Genomic DNA, 12,060 nt, shown 5'->3' with positions numbered 1-12,060 from the left:
TGCCTTTCAGCTCCATTTCCAAATCAGAGCAGCAGGAAACCAGCTGTCTTAGGGCACCACCTCCCTGCCCCTGTCTGGGCTTTCTGCAACCCTAAAATCGTACATATAAAACACATCAGTTACTGAATCACTGCCCAGAATTTGGAAATCTTCAGGTCATCCCAGACCTGCTGGTAACTGGGTGTGTGGTAACCAGGGTGACTGACACACTAGCGGTTTTTCCTCCTTGCTGCTTTCCCATGGCCTCCCTCCAGATTTGGCTCCGGAGGTCCTGGGTGAGGCCCAGGAATCTGCGTTGTGTTTTCAGGGGCTCAGGCAAAGGTGAGGTGCACTGGGCCACACTCCTCAGCATGACATTCGAGGGCTTCCACAATGTGGCCAGACCCGCCTTCCCATCCGTGTCTGGCTTTGCCCCCCCTTCCCCAGCACGCTGGAGCAGTGCCCAGTAGGAGCCCCGTGGGTGCCAAGGAATGAACGGATGACTAGGGCTGGTTGCCTCCCATTCCACACCTCAGCATCCTCACCTGCAGCCATGGGGCAAGTGAGCTGCGCTCAAAGGGCCTTTGCAGGACTCTGGAATGCCCTGTGTGTGGCGGGGGGGTACACCAGGGGCACCCTAGACAAATGTATACCTCACCCTCAGTCTCCCCCATCAGACTTTAGGATTTTAATAAAGGCACCAATGTCCCAGCAAACGCCCAGGCTTCTAAAAGGCCACCCTCACCTGAGCAGCTGCAGGGGTGGAACCTCACAGAGAGCTAAGGAAGAACAGCGGAGAGGGTGGCCGGGGAGCCACCTGCAACAGCAGCAGGGACACCGTGTTTGCCTGGCCCCCAGTCTAAGAAATCCTGATTGCGTGCGCACGAGTGTGTTAAGATCTAGATTCCTGTTTTTACTGAATCTGAATCTCACTGAAGGCAGCCTGGGAAGCTGCCTTTTAATAAAACCCCCCGGATAATTCGTTGATGGGATGAGGTAGTTTGACAAATACTAGGGACAGGTGGAAGACGACAGGCTCTGGCGACAGACCGCCCGGGTCTGAAACCTGCTGCACATCTGCAGGCGGGAGTCACCTCGGGCAAACGGTTTAAAGCGCCGGGGAGGGGGGGAGGGGGGGACGGGGGCCTCAGCGTCCTCATCTGAAAAATGGAACGATCCACACGCCGTCGCACCCACCGAAACGGGGGTCTCGCGATTTAACTCAGAGCAGTTTCAGAGTTCCGGACGTAACCTGGACCACCTGAGTCCAGGGGTATTTGATCGCTACTGTTACTGGGACCATCCGGCATTGAAATAAGGACAGAAAGGGACCGCAGGGTCCGGCTTCCCAGACGCCGCCTCGAGCTGGTCACCAAGGTCAGTTTTCGGAACTCCCCGCCCCCGCCCCCGCCCCGCCCCGCCCCAGGCCCGGTCCTCACCCGCTTCCTGCGCGCAGGGCAGGGGGTGATCGCGGAGACCACGAGCCTCGCCTCGCCTCACCCCAGGTCCCCGAGGGGCCGGCCCCGCTGGTGCCTCCCGGCCAGCGCGAGTCTGGGGGCGCGCGCCGGGGGTCCCCGGGGGCGCGCCCGCTACCCCCACCCCACCCCACCCCCACGCCCACGCCCACGGGGTGACCCGGAGGCCGCTCGAGGCGCGGGGAGGGGCGGGCTCGGAGCAGCCCCCGATGATGGGGTCGGGGCGCCCCCGGGGGTCCCCGCGCGCGCGGGCTCCGCGACCTACCTGCGCGCCCCGGGTCCATTCGCCGCGCCGGCGCCCGAGCGGGAAGTGGGGGACCCCCGGGTGGCCCGTCCTGCCCGCGCCGCGCGGGGTTTTCCTGAGCGCCCGCCGGCCCGCCCCGGCTTCCTGCGCCCCGCCCCCGCCTCTGCCCCTGCCCCCGCCCCGCCCCGCCCCGCCCCTGCCCCGCGCGCGCCCTCTGCCGCCCGCCCCGCGCCCCGGCCGCGCCCCGGGACCCCTCGCCGCGCCCCGCGGAGGGGCAGGTGCAGCGGGGCTGGCGGCTGGCGGCTCTCCTCCACCCCCCCCCCTCGCCCCCCGCTCCTGCTAAGTGCCCCGGGGTGCCCGCCGCCACCGAGTGTTTGCCGAGCGCCTCCCCTATGCCGGGCGCCGCAAGAATGCAGGCAGACAACCCTCCTGTCGGGCTCGTGCAGTCCCGCAGGCCCCGCTTGGGCTCCGCACCTACTCATCCCTTTGATCCGCACAGCCACCCTGCGAGGGAGCTAGATCACTAGCACTCATTTTACAGGTGGGGAAACTGAGGCACGGAGGGCAAACGTGCTGAGAATCACCCAGCAGGTGTGGGATTTGAGCCCAGGCGCCGTTGAGCACTCACCGCTGGACACCGTAAAAGCCCCCAAGGGAACCAGACGGTGGGGAAGAACACTAAGTGAATCAAGTATCTCAGGTCCCAAGAGGTCCCAAGAAGAAAGTAAAACAGAGAGAGGCCTTTAAGGCCAGTGGGGGTGGGACCGGAGGGGGGGGGCAGACAGTGGTTGAATGGTGTCCCTGATGCAAGGATATTTGAGCTGAACCCTAAGAGAGTATGGGGGAAGACAACAGAGAGGGGACAGCATGTGCAAAGGCCCTGGGGTGGCATGTGTGAGGAATTATCTGATAGCTGGCTGGAGAGCCTTGAGGGGAGAATGGAAAGAGGTGAGGTAAGAGATGTGCACACTCAGGCCAGGTAGCGCTGGACACCCAGAGAGTGATTTGACCCCATCTTAGCCTGGTCTTAGAGTAGAGACAAAGTCCTCAGAGCTAAGGACAGCCCAGTGGAGTTGCTGTGGTGGAGGCATGAGCCAGGGAAGCAGGGAAGCTTCTGGTGAGTTAGGATTGGCTTCCTGGGGGAGGGGACACAGTACCTGCATCCTCTTCCATTATTCTTCGTGCACTCACTCTTTCTCAGCCCTGCTGCGGGCCTAACCCTGTGACAAGTGCTGAGGACACAGATACGAAGATATGAAATAAACATGGGCCCTGCTCTCTGAGACCAGATAACTCAAGTATGAAGTATGTGAGAGTAGACAGTAGACAGTCTCTGGAAGTCAGGGATGGCTTCCCGGAGGAGGTGGCCTCTGATGGCCCCCCGCAAAGGTCAGTGCAGGAGAGTGAGGGAAAAAGGAAAGGCATTCAGGCAGAGAGATCAGGGTTGAGGAAACACCTGGGGGTGAGAAAGCCTGTAATTATTCAGCATCTACGTGTTGGTGCCTCTGTGTGCCAGGCCCTGAGCTGGGGACTGGAGAGAGACCCATCGCCCACTTTCCTAGGCCGGTGGGGGGGGGGGGTGTCTGGCTGGGGCCCTGACAATCGAGAAACTCGAGAAGTTGGGTGTAATGAACACTTGGGCGGGCCTCCCCAGGCAGCAGGCAGAGCAGGCTCCGCAAGGAGAGGGAGCCTGACCAGACAGGCAGCCAATTCCAACAGGTCAGATGGGAATTCCGCATTTCACACGAATTCCGCGAATTCCGCAAAGAGCCACGGGGCGGCTACAGTCATTGCTTCACTGACGAAGGTTTATTCCTGCCTAGAAAAGCTTGCATACACATTCACACCCGTCCTTACACCCACTCACTCACATTCCCACTCACGTACTCACCCATCCACGCACACGCACCTGCACACGTTCATACTTATCCATGCACATTCGTCCACCCATATGTTCTCAGACTTACACTCATCCACATGCTCCACGTGTTCACACTGATGCACACTCACACTGCCACCCTCATTCACACCCACACATGGGGACTTCAACTTGTGTATGACTGACCCTTGAACGACATGCGTGGGGGTTGGGGTGCTGACCCCTTGACAGTGGAAAATCCATGTATAACCTTTGCCCGAAAATGTAACTAATAATAGCCTACTGTTGATGAGATGCCTTACTGACAACGTAAACAGTTGATTGCCCATATTTTGCATGTCCTATGTATCATATACTGTATTTTTACAAGAAAGTAAGCTAGAGGCGCATGGGTGGCTCAGTTGATTAAGCATCCGATTTTTTTTTTTTTTTTTTTATGATAGTCACACAGAGAGAGAGAGAGGCAGAGACACAGGCAGAGGGAGAAGCAGGCTCCATGCACCGGGAGCCCGACATGGGATTCGATCCAGGGTCTCCAGGATCGCGCCCTGGGCCAAAGGCAGACACCAAACCGCTGCGCCACCCAGGGATCCCAGCATCCGATTCTTGATTTCAGCTCAGGTCATGATCTCAAAGTCATGAGATGGATCCCCAACTTGGGCTTCCCCACTTGGCATGGAGTCTGCTTGAGGTTCTTTCTCTCTCCCTCTGCCTCTTCCTCCTTCTCCTCACTTGGGTGTGCACACTCTCTTTCTCAAAATAAATGAGAGAGGGGGTGCCTCGGTGGCTCAGTTAGTTAAACCACTGCCTTTGGCTAAGGTCTTGATCTCAAGGTCCTTGGATAGAGCCCCGAGTTGGGCTTCCTGCTCCATGGGGAGTCTACTTCTCCCTCTCCCTCTGCCCCCACTCGTTAGTAATGTGCATGCTCTTCCTCTTTGTCTCAAATAAATAAAGTATTTTTAAAAATAATAAGTAAGAGAGAGAGAGCACACAAATGCATAATAACTTCTCTCCACCAATATAGCAACATGAACCCTGGAAGCCACTGATCTGTTTACTATCCCTACCCTCAGTGCTCAGCATGGAGCCCTACTCAGGGCTCAATCTCTTGCCCTTGAGTTCATGACCTGAGTCAAAACCAAGATTCTGATGCTCAACCAACTACACCACCAGGCACCCCAATAAATGCAATCTTTAAAGAAGGAATAAAGTAAGCTAGAGGATAGAAAATGTTAGAAAGTCACAAAAGAGAGAAAATACATTTACAGTACTGGACTATAGTTATTGAAAAAAATCCGCATGTAGGTGGACGCACACAGTTCCGACTGTGTTAGTCAAGGGTCAGCTCTACTTGTATGTGCCCACTCCCTTTACACACTCACACTCCTGCTCCCACACAGTTGGTGTTTGAACCTGGGCAGTAGAGCGCTGACACCACCAAGCTTCCCCTTGTACAGATGAAATTTCTTTTGCCCCATGTTGGTGTCTCACACGGAGACCTGGGTCTCCCTTTGGGAATGGGGAGCCTGCACTGTCTGCCCTCCCTGACTCCTAAACCGGCCCCCACCCTCACTCTGCCACCAGACCACCTGCGTCCACACACCAAGTCCACTACTTAACCGACTGTGGGACTTTGGGACTTTGGGTAAGGGCTGGGGGGTCACTGTCGCTGTGCCTTTGCTTTCACATGCACGAAGTGGGATCATGGAGGGTGGAATGCCAGGCACAGGGCTTGCAACAGTGCCTGGTGCCCAGCACATAGTAGGTGCACAGCGAATGGTAATCATTGTTCTTATCAGAACAAAGATCAGAGGGATGCCTCGGTGGCTCAGCGGTTGAGTGTCTGCCTTTGGCCCAGAGCATGATCCCAGAGACCCAGGATCGAGTCCCACGTTGGGCTCCCTGCATGGAGCCTGCTTCTCCCTCTGCCTGGGTCTCTGCCTCTCTCTCTTTCTGTGTCTCTCATGAATAAATAAAATCTTAAAAAAAAAAAAAAAAGATCAGAAAGAGACCTTTCCCTCGGGCTGTTTGCTTGGTTGTAAATTGAGGGTGAGGACAGTTACTAGAGAGACGGGGAACGGCAGAGCCATGTGGTCCAATGAGAAGACTTTGGAGAAGCCAGGGGAAGGGAACACAGGAATTCTCTGTGCTCTTCTTGCTATCTTTCTATAAATCCAAAATGATGTCAAAATAGAAGTTAAGGAGAACGGGGCATTGTCCTGAGGCCCCATAGGCAGTAAATGTGAACTCTGTCATCTCGAATACAGTTTCAGTATTCAAATTTACCTGCCCATACTGTCCAGAACTGATCAGTGGCTGCTCTGTGTCAGGCATGGGAAGGGAGCCCGGAGGCCCCCAAATAATAAAAATTCAGTCCCCTTAACCCAGGGGGTTCCCAGGGTGCTTCCATATAAGTTCAGCTCACATGACGTCATAACAGATTTGTTTTAAGCCTTTAAAAAAGTAATGAGGGGATCCCTGGGTGGCGCAGTGGTTTAGCGCCTGCCTTTGGCCCAGGGATCGAATCCCGCGTCGGGCTCCCGGTGCATGGAGCCTGCTTCTCCCTCTGCCTATGTCTCTGCCTCTCTCTCTCTCTCACTGTGTGCCTATCATTAAAAAAAAAAAAAAAAAACCAAACTTAAAAAAAAAAAAAAGTAATGAAAATAAAATCGCTTGACAACAGGTGTCGATTTACAGAAAAATGGGTAGTACAGAGAGCTCCCGTACACCCCCTCCCCTGAGCATGATTTCCCCCATTAGGCACGTCTTGCCTTAATGTGGTATATTTGTTACAGTCAGTGACCCACATTTATACATTATGATTAACTCAAGTCTGCAGTTTGCTTACATTATGGTTCATTCGGAGATAGTTTGGACAAAATTACATTTTGACAAATGCACAATGATTTGTATCCACCAACGCAGCAACAGTGAACCCTGGAAGCCACTGATCTATTTTACTGTCCCTATAGTTTACCCTTTTTCAGAATGTTATATAGGTGTTTGCAGGCTGCAGACAGTCTCTTAAGACTGGTTTCTGTCACTTAGCCATATTATTTTAGGATTCCTGTGTCCTTTTATGGCTCGTAGCGCTTTCTTTTTTTTTTCTTTCTTTTTTTTTTTTTTTAGTGAATTCCATCATCTGGATATACCACAGTTTTTTTTTTTTAATTTATTTATTTATGATAGCACACAGAGAGAGAGAGAGAGAGAGAGAGAGAGAGGCAGAGACACAGGCACAGGGAGAAGCAGGCTCCGTGCACCGGGAGCCCGATGTGGGACTCGATCCCGGGTCTCCAGGATCACGCCCTGGGCCAAAGGCAGGCGCCAAACCGCTGCGCCACCCAGGGATCCCTATACCACAGTTTATTGATTCACTTATTACAGGGCTCCTCAATTGCTTTCAGTTTGGGGCAATTAGAAATAAAACCGTTAGGGATCCGAATCAGGCATCAGGCTCCTTACATGGAACCTACTTCTCCCTCTGCCTGTGTCTCTGCCTGTCTGTGTGTGTGTGTGTGTGTGTGTGTGTGTGTGTGTGTCCCTCATGAATAAATAAATAAAATCTTTTAAAAAAATTTTTTTAAAAAGGAATAAAGCTGCCATAAGCACTTGTGTGCAAGTTTTGCATGGGCATGTTTTCAACTCCTTTGGGTAAATACTGATGGAGTCCCATTGCTGGATCATATGGTCAGAGAACATTCCGTTTTATAAGAAACTTTCAAACACTCTTCCAAAGTGTCTGTAGCCTTTCACATTCTCACCAGCAATCAGTGAGAGTTCCTGCATGTTTGCATTCTTGCCAGCACTTGGTATCATCAGCATTCTTGGATCTTAGCCAGTCTGGTAGATGTGTAATGGTATATATCATTGTTATTTTAATTTACAATTCCCTAAAGGACATATTATGTTGAGCATCTTGTTATATGTTTATTTGCCATCTCTTAGGGCACTGATTTTAGAGTTTTCATGATTTCTAATATCTACGTTCTTTTTTTTTTTTTTAAGATTTTATTTACTTATTCATGAGAGACACAGACAGAGAGAGAGGCAGAGGGAGAAGCAGGCTCCATGCTCCATGCAGGGAGCCTGATACGAGACTCGATCCCAGGTCTCCAGGATCACACCCTGGGCTGCAGGCGGCACTAAACCGCTGAGCCACCCAGGCTGCCCTAATATATGCTATAGATTTCCAATGCTATAGATTTCCCTTGAAGCACTTCTTTTATCACACCTCACAAATTTTGAGAAGTTATGTTTTTATTTTGTTTATTTAAAAATACTTTTTAAATTTCCCCTGTGATTTCTTCTTTGATCTATGTGTTATTTAGAAATGTGCTTGTATTCTCCAAATATTTTGGGATTTTCCAGCTCTCTTTCTACTTGTTTTAAGGGGGGTGGGAGCAAAGGGAGAGGGAGAGAGAGAATCCTGAGCAGGCTCCACACCCAGCATGGAGCCTGATGTGGGGCTCAAGCTCAGGATGCTGAGATCATGACCTGAGGCAAAATCAAGAGTTGAACAATTAACCAACAGAGCTACCCAGTGCCATGCTCTCTTTCTGTTTCTCATTTCTGGTTACTTCTGTTGTAGACTAAGTATATACTTTATATGATTTCTAATCTTTTAAATTTGTTGAAGTTTGTTTTATGGTCCAGAATGTGGCCTGCCTTGGTGAATGTTCCATGTGAGCTTGAGATGAAAGTATAATCTTCTGTGGTTAAATGAAGTATTCTGTGAATGCAGTTAGATCCAATTGATGATAGTGCTGTTTGATTTGGCCATAATACTTACTGATTTTTGCTTAATAGATCTGTCAGTTACTGAAAGAGGGGTTGAAGTCTCCAACCTCCAATATTATTAGTATCCAATGGGTATTAGTATTACCCAAGTAATAGTGGATTTGTCTATTTCTCCTTACAGATCTATCAGTTTTTGCCTTATGTATTTTGTCACTCAGTTGTTAGATGCATTCACATTAAAGATTGTTATGTGTTTTTGGAGAATGGACCCTTTTATTAATATCCCATTTTATCCCTGCCGATATTCTTTGTTTTGAAGTCTGCTTTATCTGAAGTTAATATTGCTACAGCTTTCTTTTGATTAATGTTAGCATGGATATAGCTTTCTTTATTCCATTAGTTTTCATCTCAGTGAATGTATCCATTTGAAATTGGTTTCTTATGGACAAAGTGCAGTTGGATCTTGTTTTTTAATCTACTCTGACAGTCTCTGTATTTTAGTTGATGTATTTAGTCCATTCACATTTACAGTGCTTATCTATATAACTGGGCTAATATCTACCATATTGAAAACTTATTTCATAAGTTTCATATTCATTGCACTTATATCTTGTTTCTTAAAAAATAGTGCTTTTCTGCTTTCTCTGGTCTTCACTGAACATTTTATATGATTACATTTTCTCTCCTCCCTTAATCATATCAATTATACTTATTTTTTACAAACTTTAATGGTTGTCATAGAATTTGCAATATATATTTACAACTTTATCTAAATTCACTTTCAAACAAGGCTATATTGTGTTACAAGTAGTACAGGTACCTTCTAACAAAGTGTTCCCAATACCTTCCTCCAATCCCCTGTAACATTGTTGCCAATTATTTCACTTATCCATATGTTATAGTCACCTGATACTATTATTACTTTGAATAGTTATCTATTAGGTCGATTAAGATTTTTTTACGATTTAATTTTTAATTTTCCTTAATTTATTTCTTCTCTGACACTCTTCTTTATGTAGATCTGAGTTTCTGGCATTATTTTATTTCTCTCCAAAGAACTTCTTTTAACATTTCGTGGAAGGTACATCTATTGGCAACAGATTTCCTTGGTTTTTGTTTGTTTGAGAAAGTCTTTACCTCTTCTTCACTTTTGAGAGATAATTTTACTAGATGCTGAATTCCAGGTTGGTGGTTTTTTCCTTCAATACTTAAATTTTTCACTCCATTCTCCTTTTGCTTGACTGGTTTTGACAAGAAGTCTATTTCTTTATTGATAAGAATTTTTTTCTTCCTCATTTCCTCCTTTCAAGATATTTTCTTTGCCTTTGGTTTTCTGTAGTTTGAATATGATATGCCTAAATACAGATCCTTTGATATTTATCTTGCTTGGTGTTCTTTAAGCTTCCTGGATCTGTTATTTAGTATTTGTCATTAATTTGGAAATTTTTCAGCCATTATCACTTCAAATATTTCTTCTGTTCCTTTCTCATTTTCTCCTCCTTCTGGTTTTTCCATTATGCATATGCTGTACCTTTTGTGATTGTCCCACAGTTCTTGAATATTTTGTTCCTCTTTCTTTTTTTCTATTCTTTTCTCTCTCTAGATATCAGTTTGGAAAATTTCTGTTGAAACACCCTCAGGCTCACTGGGCTATGTCCAGTCAACTTATGTGTCCATCAAGGCTAGTATTCATATCCAGTATAGCATGTATTTTTTCCTAACATTCCTTTCTGATTCTTTCTTACAGTGTCAATTTCTCTGCTTGCATGTTGTCTACTTTTTCTGTGAGGTCCTTTAACATGTTAATTGGTAGTTACTTTTAATTTCTTCCTGTTTGATAAGTCTTGAATTTTGAACCATAACTGAGTTTGGTTCCTATGGTTGCTTTATCTTTTCAGACTGTGTTTTTTCTTGCCTTTTAGCATATCTTGTAAATTTTTCTTGAAAGCCAGGCACGATATGTTGCATAATATGAACTGAGATAATTAGGCTGCCAATGTGAGGTTTCATGTTAATCTGTCTAGGAGCTGGGCTGTGTTTAATATTTGCGGTAGCTATAGATGCCAGAGGCTTTAGTTTTCTCTAGTTTCCTCTTTTTTTTCTTTTTTTTTAACCCTCTGTGGTCTTGGGGTTTTACTAAGAATTCCTTCTTAAATAGAATGCCTGTCTTTCAGTTCTCTCAAAGTCGTGCTTCACTTTTATACCGGAGCCCTGTCGATGTGGCAGTGAGGTGTTGGAGAGGAGAAGCCATCTGTAATAACATAATTAAATCTCAATTTTCAGTACACCTGGGTGGCTCAGCGGTTGATTGCCTGCCTTCGGCCCAGGGCATGATCCTGGAGACCGGGGATCGAGTCCCACATCGGGCTCCCTGCATGGAGCCTGCTTCTCCCTCTGCCTGTGTCTCTGCCTCTCTCTCTGTGTCTCTCATGAATAAATAAATACATAATCTCAAAAAAAAAAAAAAAACAACTCAGTTTTCTAGTGGGTGTGAGTTCCTGGTCTGTGACCTGCAGAAGCATTTCCTAGACTTTTTTTTCTTGCTTTACTAGACACAGCAAGGCTAACTGGGTCTAGAATTGACCTAATTTCCCTTCCCTCAACTCAGATGTGCCTCTGAAAAGTAGTTCCCTTAAAGGGCAGTCCTTTGTTATGGAGAATGCTTTCTGCGTATTTCAGAATGGTTACTTGCCCCCACCCCCCACTCTAATGTGTGAGGGAATTTTTTTTCCCCCTCTAATAGTAACTGTGAGAATGTGGTAGGCTCCTCGAGGTAAAATTTATGAAAGTATGGGATCCTCCTGGGACCCCTAAGTGGCTCAGTCGTTGAGCATCTGCCTCTGGCTCATGTCATAATCACGGGGTCTTGGGATGGAGTCCCGCATCAGGCTCCTTGCGGAGAGCCTGTTTCCCCCTCTACCTATGTCTCTACCTCTCTCTATGTCTCTCATGAATAAATAAATACAGTCTTTAAAAAAAACAAAACAAAACAAAGCAAAACAAAAACTTATGTGGTCCTCTTAAGGCTGGGCCCCAGTTTTCATCTCCTAAGCTGGTTCACTATCAGCCTCCTGCAATTTATCAAATTATCACTTAAGGGCAGCCCTGATGGTGCAGCGGTTTAGCACCGCCAGCAGCCCGGGGTGTGATCCTGGAGTCCTGGGATCGAATCCCACATCGGGCTCCCTGCATGGAGCCTGCTTCTCCCTCTGCCTGTGTCTCTGCCTCTCTCTCTCTCTGTGTGTGTCTCTCATGAAAAAATAAATAAAATCTTAAAAAAAAAAAACAAATTATCACTTAACTATTCCTACCAGTTATTAGTTTTTGTGCTTTCTGCATCCAGTAAGCTGATCTTAGCTGTGAATCTTTGTGTTCACCTTGTCTCTCCAGATTTTGGGATGGCACCATGCCCTGTGGCCTCCATTCCTTGAAAGGTCTAAGAAAAGTCCTCAATCTTCACTTTGTTTAGCCTTTCTCTTGTTGTGGGAATGGCAATGATGACTTTCAAGCTCTTTCCATGCCAGAGCTGAAATTCCAAGTCCTGTCTTAGACTTGGAGCTTCAGGTGTCTTGGACTTGGACAGACAACTATGTTTTAAACCTAGTTGTCAGGATCCCTGGGTGGCGCAGCGGTTTAGCGCCTGCCTTTGGCCCAGGGCGCGATCCTGGAGACCCGGGATTGAATCCCACGTCAGGCTCCCCGTGCATGGAGCCTGCTTCTCCCTCTGCCTATGTCTCTGCCTC

General features: G+C 48.0%; 1 protein-coding gene across 2 annotated transcripts in view; it reads right to left on the bottom strand.

The window, feature by feature from the left end:
* IL4R (interleukin 4 receptor) overlaps positions 1 to 1,855 on the bottom strand; it is a 38,629-nt gene extending 36,774 nt beyond the window's left edge. For both annotated transcript variants that reach the window (XM_072836262.1, XM_072836261.1), the window contains exon 1: positions 1,720 to 1,855. The gene's annotated coding sequence lies outside the window, so the exon portion shown is untranslated. The remainder of the gene's footprint in view (positions 1 to 1,719) is intronic.
* Positions 1,856 to 12,060: the final 10,205 nt, after the last annotated feature.

Source organism: Canis lupus, chromosome 8 (assembly GCF_048164855.1).
Source record: "Canis lupus baileyi chromosome 8, mCanLup2.hap1, whole genome shotgun sequence".
Lineage (NCBI taxonomy): Eukaryota > Metazoa > Chordata > Mammalia > Carnivora > Canidae > Canis > Canis lupus.
This window is presented reverse-complemented; position numbering and strand designations above follow the sequence as displayed.